Source organism: Berghia stephanieae, chromosome 4 (genome assembly GCF_034508935.2).
Source record: "Berghia stephanieae isolate SIO BIC M18660-M18661 chromosome 4, UCSD_Bste_1.3, whole genome shotgun sequence".
In the NCBI taxonomy this organism is placed as follows: Eukaryota; Metazoa; Mollusca; class Gastropoda; order Nudibranchia; family Aeolidiidae; genus Berghia; species Berghia stephanieae.
In genome coordinates this window covers 66,223,567-66,236,066 of record NC_088363.1, presented here as the reverse complement: position 1 = coordinate 66,236,066, position 12,500 = coordinate 66,223,567, and the positions used below count along the sequence as shown (strand labels likewise).

The following is a 12,500-nucleotide window of genomic DNA, read 5'->3' as shown; positions in this document are numbered from 1 at the left end:
TGCACATTTTTATGAGAACATCACAATGAGAATAATGCAAAAAAATAATTTAATTTTACAAGGGGAAGGGAAATCAACTGACCCCCTCCCCCTAACTTTAAACGTAGCACTTTAACTTTAATTTAATAAAAAAAAGTTTTCAGGGGAAATCCCCTTTAAACTAAACGAGTCTAGAATAAATATGAACATTTATGCAGCACATTTTCATCTTTGCCTTATTTGAGTCAATTTAGTTTTACTATGGCAAATGAGATGTACACAAAACATTTCAAGAGTACAGCTGACTTTCATCAGATCGTACTGTCTTTATAAATCACTCACTTTCTACACCTTTCTTGTTTTTTGAACGATTGTTTTACAATTAATGGCAGAATGAATGAATATGGCTGCACAGTCTCTATGGATGCTTGCCATGAATGTGTGCATCACTTCGAGTTTGTCAGTCTGTTTCTATTATCCAGTTAGTAATTTGCCTCCATAAATCTCTGTCTAGTGCAAGTGGCAGAATACTATTAAATATTGAAATGACACTTGTTTTTATCTCAACAACAGACTGAACTTCCAAATCGGTGCATTCAACCAAATCAACATTTAAACCAATAACATTTTCACATCCATGACTAAATGTATTAAGTTTCAAAATTGTTTTGGCTACGGTGTCGTTTATATTCAATGTCAACAATCCAATTAACAATCTAATATTCACATAGTCACAATAAAAATCCAATGGATAATAATGTTTATCAACTAATATTGAAGTAATCCAAATGAAATAATACATTATTAGATTTTCAGAAAATGGTAAATGAATATCAACAAGGCCATCAAGAGCAACATGCTTTTTTATTTTGTTTACATCAGCATCACCTGCGCTAACTCGGAGAGGTTATCCTCAGATAGAAAATAGCGTGTGGGAAACTATAAGGTTTCTCTACATTTATGTGCTCTGTTGCAAGTCAGGATAATCAGTTTGACATTTTTTATTGGTGTGAATGTAAAAATTGGCCTAATTTGCAGGAATGAAAAACCGAACTTAATTTTTGGACATTTTTCTCAAATCAGATTATTTCAATGTTTAGATGACACATTTACACAAGTTTAACCAATATCTACCTGTAAACAGACATAATAAAGTGTAATATAGACATTATCTTGTGGGACAAGATCGTTTGTATCTTATATAGTATTCTATATCTTTTACTCGGGCTGAGTCTTTTGAAAGGAAGTCATTCATTTCCTTTTTGTAGTTTTAATGTATTTCATGATTAATGTATAATACAAATTTGGAGTAGTTAGATTTTGTAGACAGAAAAAGTTGTCATTAATTTTTCTTTCTGGGCCTCGGGAGGTTTGTTGTTTTGTGTTTTTTCTACCCCTTTATACAATGAGTCACATTCCACATTATTTCAGTTATCAAAAAATTGATAATGTCACTTAGCATAAATGTTTATATAATATATATATATATATATATATATATATATATATATATATATATATATATATATATATATATATATATATATAAATATATATATATAATATTATGTTACTTTTCTTTGTGTGTCATGTTTAGAATCTTGATGAGGGAATGTTTTTAAGCGAAAATGTATTACTATGTATTTTTATGCACTATGTGTTAAATCCTACGTCGGTCAAAGGCTTCTATTAGCCTGACTAACTTATTTCTGAAACATTTTTTTAATGTCGACAATAAATAAATATTTGAATTTGAATTTGAATTTGAATTAATGTATATTTCAGCAGAAAGTCCTATGGTTTAAACAATGGTTATCATTTTCTTGTGACTTGATTGACACCCCCATTTGCATCATTTCTACCATCAATACTGATGAATGGGGAAAGGACTTGAGCTTGAACTTTTTTATAACGCATTATCCATTAAACGTTCTCAAAGCACTTTACAAGGGTCCCTGACCAACAGGAACAAGCAACATGTAGAACGAGACATGACGCCTGTTAGGCGATATTACAATTTTTTTTCCGACAGAGACAACGCTGTAAACGACCAGGTACTCATTTTACACCTGAGTACGGTGAGAGAATGTGAGTAAAGAGCCTTTTCCAAGGACTCAACTATGCGCAGAGCGAGGACCTATTCATCAATATACTGACAAGCAAACCTATTTCGATACTACTGCTGTATCTACTCTATTGATTGGCAGATACCATTTTTGATTCCTGAATTGATGCCTTTCATTTGGTGCAGTCATAAAGTATTATGGGAAATGATTGAATGATTTTATTGTTTTAAAATCAACGATGGTGTTTTCTATACAGACTTGCTTTCTTTCTTCATCCAGATGACAGCCTGATTTGATGTAGTGTTAATATCTTTACCATTGTAATCCACTTGTCTTCCATTACTGCCTCAGGTAAGTGACAACTTCATTTTTACTGCATGGCTCTGCAGTTCATGTGGGTGAACGGGCATGTCGAATAATATATTGGGCTAGATAGAACCTGGCAATTCTCAGGTTCCATCCCCATTTATACTGCAAAATTCTAGCAAAGCGTAACATCCATAGATAAGTACATAATCACCAATACTATAACACCTTAAACGGGAGGTCTGAACCTGTCTATGACAATGTGCAGACATTTAAATTTATTCAAGTTAAAAAACACAAAATAAAACGCAAAATAAATTCCCTCCACTCCAGCACACTCCCCCCCCCCCCCCCCACCTACTTTTTTCTTCTGGTTTGCAATTGATAGTTTTTCCCCACACCTCACTTTCTGCCCGCCCCCCCCCCCCCCCCCCCCCCTTCCGCTTTTCCCCCCTCCTCTATATGCTTTGTATGTGTGTGTGTGTGTGTTTGATATATATATATATAATATATATATATATATATATATATATATATATATATATATAATATATATATATATATATATATAGAGAGAGAGAGAGAGAGAGAGAGAGAGGGTAGGGAGGGGGGGGGGGGGGGGGCGTGAATGTAATGATAGAGAACAGGTCCGTAGTGATATCTTATGTGTTTTGGTTTTATATAACGCCTTCCCGCGAGATGAAACCAACCAACACACAACACTACGTGTGGCTTACAACGCTTCTAGTCCGATTTATATATTTTAGTGAGAACTAATCCCTCAACTGATGGTCCAAAATCAATAACAGAGTCGACTTATTTCCTTCTTTAGATAGTTCGAAGATGACGTCACTCTCGTCTTTTTTATTAGTTTTTGCCATCTGCATTTATGAGTACTTACTTTACTTACTTTAGATGCCTTTCGCGTCTCGACCGAAAGATCGGGTCGCCTTGGCTGTTTCCAGTATTTCCTGTGTGAGGTGTCTCCAATATTGCCGGTCCTCTGCTAGGGTTCTCAGATTTTCAAGGTCCCCTGCCGTTATGAGACTAATGCTTTGTCCAAGTGTTGTGAGGTTTTTGTTTAGGATCACAGGGAGTGTTGTGATCGGTCTTCCTCTGAAAAGGTTCCCGTGTTTTTGGAAGTATCCCGACATGGCTTGGTTAGCTGGTATGTTTTTGTCCCTGCGTAGTATGTGACCGAAAAGTTGCCATCGTTGTTGTAAAATGTCAAGGAGATTGGTCTTTCTTTTGTGATCTTATAGAGTGATTCATTTGAGATCTTTTTTGGGTATTTGATGTCCAGTACCCTTCTTAGCTGTGTGCGATGGAAGGCATCCAGATGTTCTTCTTCGGATTTTGTCAACGCCCAAGTGCCGCAGTTATACAGAAGTACCGGTTTTACAAGAGCACGGTACAGTTTCAGTTTGGTTTTTCTCTTTATTTTGTCACCTCTAATCCATACATTGGTAAGTTTACTGAGTGCGTGTTTGATAGCTGTTTTCTTCTTTGTACATCCTCAGTGTCTCCAATTAGTGAGCCGACTTTCTTTGTTCTTTTCCATTCCTCTTTATTCCTCGATATTGTTGTAAATTCGGTTTTATTGGCATTGACTTGGAGGTTATATTTCATGAGGGTATTTTGTATGATGTCTATATTTGCTGGTGTTGATCCAATAAAATCGACATCATCTGCATAGGCGATTTCTCTAGGGATTGCATTCTCAATATGAGTCGTTGGTTTTGGAATGACTTTTCGAACTTCTTTCAGAGCGTGTTCTAAGTATATTGTGAACAGAATCGGGCTCAGACTATCTCCTTGGGGGTCCCGATGTTACTTTCGAACTGCGTCTGTTTTGTGGCCCCTATATCCTTGGTTGTATCTTTGTGTTGCTGAGGAGAAATCGGATTATTCGGAGCTCGTCTTCGTCTACTATGTCTGTTAATATCTCCAAAAGTTTTCCTCTGTCGATCGTATCAAAGGCTGCGGACATATCGATTCCGGTTATTGTTATGGATATGTTTTCTTTGAGTGCCTTTGCTGCCAACCATTTATGTGTCCATACAACGTCCGATGTGCTTCGGTCTTGGCGAAACCCGCTTTGGCTATGTGATAGATATTTTTCTATTTTCGGTCTAATTCTGTTGAGGACAATAGTTGACAGTGTTTTTCTTATGGTATTCAGTAATGTTATTGGGCGCAGGTTTTTTACGGGTCCTTTCGTTTTTCCTGGTTTTTGTATTGTAATTAGGACACCGCTGTTTATGTCCCACTCTTTGTGTGTTGAGAATGTTTTGTTCATTATGTTTGCAATGCTCAGATCCAGGGAGAAGGTACCGCATTTCAGCAATTCAGCGGGAATTTCATCTTCGCCTGGGGATCTGTTATTGTTTAGGCACTTTATGCTATTTCTAACTTCATTTATGAGTACTTCTCACTAAACTGTTTGAACCAGGCTATAAAAGTTTATGGTTACACATAGTTTTGTGTGTTGATCCGTTATACCTCCGGATGGCAATGTTGTGAGCTTATTAGCCAAGCACATACTATCTATACAATGTTTTGATAGGAGGAGAGAGTCGACAGAGTTAGTAGAGTTCTTGGAGTGTTAAATTTCAACGCATTAAAAAATGTTTACTGTTTTGCTCAAACCTTTGACGGACGTGTTCGTGTATTACGATTGAGGAAGGTGTGTTGTGAATCTGCTTTTTGTACCTCTGTATAGATAGTATGCGCTTGGCTTAGAAGCTCATAACATTTCCATCCGGAAGTATAACGGACCAACACACAACACTGTGTGTATCCATGAACGTTTATAGTCGGGTTAATACAGTTCAGTGAGCATTACTCATAAACGCGGAGTCAAAAAACAATAACAAATACCTGAGTGACGTCATCTGCATACTATCTATACGTAAACTCATCGCAAACATTGGCCAAAAAATGACGTCAAAATACAAGGCCTGACCAATAAAAGAAAACAAACCGTGAGTTGTATTCACTAGTTCAACCAATGGGATCATCTGTTTCCTTTTAAGCACTACTTCTAATGACAACTTATTAATCAGGAACAAAGCTATAAATGACGTCAAAAGACACGTCATAGCGTCAGACTATAGATAGAACGAAATTGACGTCACTCAGCTCTTTGTTATTGTTTTTAGCCAGTCATTTCTAAGAGTAGTTCTCACTAAATTGTATTAACCAGCTTAGCTAATATACACAGCAGAAAGTAGTCTGGTTTTCCTTGTAGATGACACACACACACACACACATAAATACACACACATACACACACACACACAGACACGCATATTTACTCTTTTATTTTTGTTAATGCTAATATATAGATAGAATGACGTTGACGTCACTCGGGTCTTTGTTATTGTCTTTTGCCATTCACGTTTTTGAGTATTTCTCACTAAACTGTATTAACCTGACTATAAACGATCATGGCTACACAACGTTTTGTGTGTTGGTCCGTTATACTTCCGGATGGCAATGGTGTGAGCTTCTTAGCCAAGCGCACACTGCAATCTAGACTTAGATAATCGAATCTGTTTTGGGTTTTGAACAAACTTTGTCTTAACTTACACGCCAACGGATGAAACTCTTACTATACACTCTCCATAATAATATAACGTAGTTCATACTCAACTACGAGTGGGAATCACACCGGGTCTCAGATAAGTTCGTATTTGCTGCTCCATTTAGTGTTGGCTGGTCGTGTCATCAGACACCGGGACACTGATGGATAGAGGAGACCGTCAGCTTGTAGTGACAAGCCTTGAGCGTTGATTGGCTTCCCTATTCCCCTGAGTCCATGAAACGGTGTTCTTATAGTCTGCTCTATACATAAAAGAAAAATAAATCGTTTTATGACACAAACGTGGTACAAAGAGTGTAGACTGCAATGTCGTGGTAAATACCTTGATAATATCTATCTATCTATATATCTGTCTGTCTGTCTGTATCTCCCTTTTCCCCAATTTTGTGAGCACTACTGAAATCTACACCCATTCCCTATTAGTGCACCACAAACCAAAGCAATAACGATTCTAGGGACTGAAATACAAAGTTACATTAGCCCGTGGCTTTCCCTGACTTGATTTTACTCACTTTCTGCCAAATGAGGCTAGGTAGATCCGATGGTTTTTATAATCTGGAAACTAATCATTTCATTACGTTAAACTGCAAGACCAATAGTCGAATAACATTTACACCTATAATATGTTGACCTTGTCAGCCAGTTGTTTAAAAAATTGAAATTCATGATTTTTGCATGTATTCCTCATGAGCGCACAACAGTGTGTTGATAAACGTCTTTCGGTCACGGGCAATACTAAATAGAACGTAAACCAAAGTATTAATTTGAGATTTGAGATAATTAGATTAACAGACAACATTAAAGTGGTCAGATACTCTCCCCTGAGAGTAAAAATAAGTTAACTTATCTCAATTATTTAGGTACGAATGGATAGTACGAAATATTTTGTACAATTTAAAAAAAGATAAGAGTACGTTAATGATTTTGCAAATAGATCAAACTATCAAACAGCGACCCCCCCCCCCCCCCCCCCCACACACACACATTTAAAGAGTTAATGACTATCGGATCTTTCAATGATAAAATAGGAAAAAATGGAGAGTATTCGGAGGCAAAGTATTGAATTGAATAATGCAGGCCGTTATTTGCTTGGAACTACTCTTTTCAGATCACATGGCCAGACTGAAGAGAGATAAATTGCCTAATCTCATGCTACAAGTATGTGTGGGTTTCATCTCATCCATCTATCTAGCCACTCTCGCTCTCACTCCCTTTTCCTCTCTGCCCCTTCCCCCTCCCTCTCTCTCTCTCTCTCTCTTTCTCTCTCTCTCTCTCTCTCTCTCTCTCTCCTTGTCATTTGTGTGCCTGTCAAGAATAAACCACGGATAAATCGCAAGTCGTTAAAAACCTTAATCAATCTTTACCGCAATTTATTTCAGCTCGCGGGTTTTGGGTGGTGGGGGGTTGCTATCTTCAGACATTCATAAAAAAAAGTGATTAATAGACATAAATGAAATCTGTACAAAGGGTCTCAAGAGCAGAAAACAGCAGATTCAGATTCAAGAAACATTCAATACCACGGAAAGTGAATTTTCCTTCAGTCCGTGGTTTTACCAAGCATGCATTTTTTCCTCGTATATTTTTTTTTGTATGCCCTCTATCACCATTCTTCTCCCTAACTGTATGTACGATTTTCAGCTTTGCCCACTATTCCTTTAAATCTGTCTTTTTTTTCTCCTCATCCATCTCTCGCACTCTCAATCTTTCTCTTCTCCTCCTTCCTTCCATTTCAGTTCTCTCTCTCTCTCTCTCTCTCTCTCTCTCTTTCTCTCTCTCTCTCTCTCTCTCTCTCTCTCTCTTTCTCTACCTCTGTCTTTCCCTCCATCCTAGTTCCCCCCCCCCCCCCCCCCCTCCGCTTCATCCCTCTGTTCGTTTGCTTTTAAAATTGCATTTTCAGTGCTGCATTAGCAATGGGTTCGTCACCAGTTTATTTCCAGAGAGCTTTAAGATTGTCTCCTTGATAAGAATTAAAAACAGGATATATGTATTTATGTTGTGCTCAGACAGGGCAACACATTAATTATAGCTTTAGACACGATTCATCACCCATTATTTTACGAATTTATCTTTAATTGAAGTCATTTAAAAGGATGTGGAAAAGGGAAATAAAATACTGATATACAATATATATATATATATATATATATATATATATATATATATATATATATATATATATAGAGAGAGAGAGAGAGAGAGAGAGAGAGAGGGAGAGAGAGAGAGAGAGAGATAGATTGACAGATAGATAGATAGATAGATAGATCGATAGATAGATAGGTAGAAAGAGATAGGTAGATAGACAGATAGATATATAGGGAGATAGATAGACAGACAGACAGCCAGATAGAACTAGACAAAGCAGATAGATAGATAGATAGATAGATAGATAGATAGATAGATAGATAGATAGATAGATAGATAGATAGATAGAGTAAGAGAGAAATAGAAAGATGGAGATTTTCTTGCGAATTGTGGTCTTGTCGAACATGATCATATTTTATTGTTGTTTGTTTTCTATGTTTCTGTACCAATTGATAAATTCTTCGGCGTTTTTCCATTGCTTGAGTGCAGTTTCCTTGATGATTTTGGTGTTAATTCTGTCATTGATCTGCTTATGCTTATTTCGAAAGTTGGGTTTATCGTCATTAGTCGTGATGAAAGCGTTTGGTTTTGCTGTTTTCTCTGTCCTGTCGCTCAGTTATACTTTTTTGACAATGCTCTTGTCTTCTGTTATAGTGCCAGATGTTGTAGATGTTGTTTGTTTTCCTTGTATTCTGCTTGGATATTTTTATAATTTATTTTGTATTTATCATAAGGGGGTGGTAGTTTATAATAAAATTGTAGTCTTATTGTAGGCGTAAACGTGAGAGTCATGATTTATCGATCGTATATCGTTTTCTAGTATATTTTGGAATTTGTCGTTGATTTGTCGTTGATTTGCCCAACATTTATGTTGCTGATGATGTCTGTCATTCCATCTTTCGTAGTTCAGGAATGGTTGGGGGGCCGGTTTAGTAGGCCTGAATCTGGTTTGATGTGGGGTTTAAAAAGAAAATAGCTCTTCATTTCATATAATGAAATGTTCTGTTTTCTTGATTAGATTTGTATTGTATGTTAGTCGGAATTTGGATGTTCTTAGTTGAGTTGTTAAAGTTGGTATTTACGATGCTCATTCCTGGTGCTAAATAGGACAAAAGAACTGGACCAAATGTATTATAAAATTACAATTATTCCGTCTACTTTAATGCCGAATCATCTTCTTCTTCTTCCTCTTCTTGTCATAGTAGTAGTAATAGTAGCATTAGAAGTAGTAGTAGTAGTAGTAGTAGTAGTAGTAGTAGTAGTAGTAGTAGTAGTAGTAAGTAGTAAGTATAGTAGTAGTAGTATAGTAGTAGTAGTAGTTAGTAGTAGTAGTATAGTAGTAGTAGTAAGTAGTATAGTAGTAGTAGAAATAGAAGATAGTAGTAGTATAGTAGAGTAGTAGTAGTAGTATAGTAGTATAGTAGTTTGTTGTAGTAGTCGTTTTCGTCGCAGTAGTAGTAGTATAAAATAATAAAAAAAATAATAATAATAATAATAATAATAATGATACTACTACTACTACTACTACACTACACTACTACTACTACTACTACTACTACTACTACTACTACTACTACTACTACTACTACTACTACTACTACTACTACTACTACTACTACTACTACTACTACTACTTATAATAATAATAATCATAATAATAATAATAATAATAATAACAAGAATAATAATGATAATAATAATAATGACCACAATACTAATATTTAGAATCCTTCAGTATGATTCCCCAGCCTTATTTCTGAGGGGCTTTTCTTCTTTATAATTTTAAAGGACGTTTAGTAAAGTCAAGTCGTCGTCGAGTAAGGCCAGGAATCCTATTAATGCTGTAGTACTCTGACTGGTTAACTCACTCAACCCTAACACCGACTTTATTCGCAGTTTACCTGGGTTACTTTTACCCCATGCCTATTTGTTACATTTTTCTGAGACAAATTATAGGCGTAGTATCAAAGCTAATGGTTTTAGTTTTTGCATGTTAATGATAGTTGAATAAAACTATTTATGTACATGTTCATTTGTAATACATTTGTTTCCATTTTATAAAAGTAGCAAAAATCTATAGGATTGAGTGAGTTAAACTATCAATTAAAAAGATAATACTGCGAAAACATGACTGGATTGAACAAGTAAGATCTATTCCATCTCGTGTTCAATGTTATTGCGTTTGTGGGATTGTCACGGGGTTTCTAGGGAACAAAGGGAAACCGATCGAATGCTTGGCCCTGCTGGTAACAGATTGTACATTAGATTTACCACTTGTTACTTATTGAGTTCTGCTTGTTACTGAGGTGGTTTAAAGGCTGGGATAGCAGAGGATACGTTTATCTGACTCGTTGTCAAATAATATGGATGGGAGAAATCTGTCGGTGTATTGGACGGCACAACACATCATTTAGGCAACAAATTATGGGGTAATCATAAATTATATAAGAAGAAAAGTTACAGAAAATGTCTTGTTCTTTAATTTTGCATGTTTAAAATTCAAAATTTATCAAGTAGTAATCGAGTTGCCGCCCTTGGCACAATCACTAATATGACATACTGGGGGGTAGGGGTTTTGGATACAGTGTTCTCTTGCTGTGTGAGCTAATTATAACATTTCCTAAAGAGATGTTCTTAAAACAAATCCGTCGATTTCAAAGCTAAAAATAACATCTTTTCTCTACATATCTACGAATGCTGTGGAGGACTGGAATTGAATGCGTCTTGCTCTCGGATACATCTTGTCATTATTGCGTGGCCAAGTAAAATAAACGTGAAGTAAAACTCAATGTTCCTTTTTTTTTTCTTTCGATTTTTCCAACAAACAAAAACAAAAAATGTTCCCGAGATATTCATTACACATTATAAAAACCCAATCAGACTCAAAATACCGAATTCTCAGCATAATCGAGAATAAAAGTTCAATTGGTCACACGGTTTGGACAGCATTCGTGAAACCTCGTAAATATCACCGGTTACGATTTCATGATCGATTCAAGACTAAAAAAATATATAAATATGCTTAATATTTTTAGTATTTATGTAAAAATTGTTATTTAGATAAGGCAGCGTGGCTCAGCGGTACGGTCTTTGCTTCGTACCCGGAAGGTATCTAGTTCGATCACCCGACGCTGCGTTGTGCGGCCTTGAGCAAGTCGCCTCGCCCTAGCTCAATTTGCGGCGCTGCACTGCGGCTGACGCCTGAGTTATTCTAGTCTCCCCTTGGAATAGACCCTAGAGAAAAAGTTCCCCTATGGGACGAATAAAGGAAATTTTATTTTTATTTTTATTTTATTATCACCAAATACCGACGCGTTTTACTTTCAGAGCCACAGATAATAATTTTATTTATTTTGGACAGCTGAATGTAGACAAGTTTAACCGAATTTCAAACGATTCACGTTATAATAGAAATAGCACAGCATTATCACTACAACCTACTTGACAAATTGTGTTTAGGCTTCAACAGTCGTGACATCACTTCCATCGTGATGACGCATAATAACTTAGTAACTGGTTCTAAACTATCGGAACAATGGCGGACGCCCTTATGAAATACTTCTCCGACTAGCATAAAAGTGTACCCAGAGGAGAAAATCATTATAAATCTGATCATGCTTTGACTTTTATACATTCTGATCACATGACATGTGAAAAAGTTTTAGCCAGCATGAAGAATATAAAGTACCGTGTTCTTTGTTTTGAACCAAGCTGCTCGTTGCTGGGCGGACGTGACATCAGACTATTGAATCCTGTTGTCTTTATCGTTTAAATGACTAGTCAGCGTCGCAAGCTGATATTTGATGAAATCATTTTTTTTTCACAAGAAAATAAAAAAAAAAATATCTCTGAAACCGAAACATGAAATACAACGTATAAGAGCAAATGATAATCAAAAAATGTTTCATTTACTATTCCAGTCCAAAAGATATTTTCTAATCAATCAATATTCGGTCTTTATTGTGCGCTGGCGAATCTCTATCTAATGTCACCGGAGATTCGAGATTGGTTGAGATATTAAATTTCCATATCATACTCAATGGCTCCCTCGTCGACTGGCTATAATATGATACTGCGCGTTGATGGTATTTTGAATATTTGATTATATTCGCCTATGATTTCGCACCATTTTATACAAAGGACTTTGATACTAATGTAAGTGGAACACTCGAGCGCTATCTTACTGTCTTGTTTTATGGTCTAAATCCATTGTTGCTTTTATTTTGTTGTATGTTTGTATCAGCTCTACCAGAAAATACAACAAAAGTTTCACTTTTTTTTCAATAGGGGGCAAAAGTGTGATGTAAAAAAACAAACAAAAAAACCCCCAACAAACTAGTTCCAATCTCATTGGAAGTGTAAAACCACTCTTTCGGAGGACTGGATACATTCCTTGTGTAATTATTGATCTTCTGGTTTCAGAATGATGGCATCTTATTTTCTAGTCTAAATATACACTGGTC

At 36.0% G+C, this 12,500-nt stretch overlaps 1 protein-coding gene across 1 annotated transcript in view; it reads left to right on the top strand.

The window, feature by feature from the left end:
• Nucleotides 1-12,500, top strand: part of LOC144971052 (putative N-acetylated-alpha-linked acidic dipeptidase) — a 167,635-nt gene that overhangs the window by 500 nt on the left and 154,635 nt on the right. The window contains exon 2 of the mRNA XM_078911383.1: nt 2,325-2,396. The gene's annotated coding sequence lies outside the window, so the exon portion shown is untranslated. The remainder of the gene's footprint in view (nt 1-2,324; nt 2,397-12,500) is intronic.